The sequence below is a fragment of the Haplochromis burtoni genome, unplaced genomic scaffold, assembly GCF_018398535.1.
Source record: "Haplochromis burtoni strain Fernald_Lab_line unplaced genomic scaffold, NCSU_Asbu1 Contig_1080, whole genome shotgun sequence".
Lineage (NCBI taxonomy): Eukaryota > Metazoa > Chordata > Actinopteri > Cichliformes > Cichlidae > Haplochromis > Haplochromis burtoni.
The window spans coordinates 38976-39982 of record NW_024583441.1 but is presented as its reverse complement, the minus strand read 5'-3'; positions in this window follow the sequence as shown (position 1 = coordinate 39982).

The following is a 1007-nucleotide window of genomic DNA, read 5'->3' as shown; positions in this document are numbered from 1 at the left end:
TAAATAGCCACCTAGAAATTAACTAGATCAAAAATGGATACAAAACTACATAAAACTCAAACACTGGGTCACACGACCCAGCCAATGACAGCGGGCTCCCACTGCTGGCCCATGCACCTGCTCTTATCACCACACCTGTTGCTCATTCAAGCAGATTGCGACACTTCTTAAGATGGCGGACCTACGCTAGTCTTTGCTGGATCCAAGATCTGAATCTGTGGGTTTTGTTACTTTCTGCTAACCTGACTTTTTTGTGTGTGTAGATCATTCCTGAACATGTTTGGCTTTGTATTGAACAGATGAACGAGAGGAGTGGCTGAGGAGAGGAATTGGATTTTTGTGAAGAAAAAGTGGAACACTTCTTCCCTACCTCCCTACCCTGGATACCCAGACCCCTTTCCCCTGGCACTTTGTACATATTCACTTGTTTTTTTTCACTGTAAATAAATGCACTGTCTTTTGCCCAAGGAATACCTGGTCTGCGCCATTGAAAGAACCTTGTCAAGAAGGTGTTGTCAACTCATCATACACATAATCCCTAATCAGAAAAATAGTATTGTTTTAATTGTTAAACACTGAATATGTGTTTAATTATATGTGTCACCGTGTTTGGGCGCAGACCGTGTGGAATGTGAGTGGAGGACCCAGGTCCGGACACAGACGAGGAGACAGAATTAATCCGAACAAAAAGCGAGCTTTATTTGGGCTGCTGACTAGAATGAAAAAACAACACAACTTGAACAGTGACGTAAACTAGACTGAAATCTAAACTGAGAGAAACTACCTAAGATAACTGTGACTTAAACTGTGATAACTATGAATCCACGATGATAACTATAAAGACAATGATAGTTATGAAGACTATGATGAGACCTGGAGCGTGGAAACACGGACAATGTGACGAGAAATGAATGCAAAAACAAGGACTAAGGCTGTGTCCCAATTAAGAGACCGCACGCTTGAAGTACGCACACTACGCGTACTACGTACGGTGCGTACTATAAGTA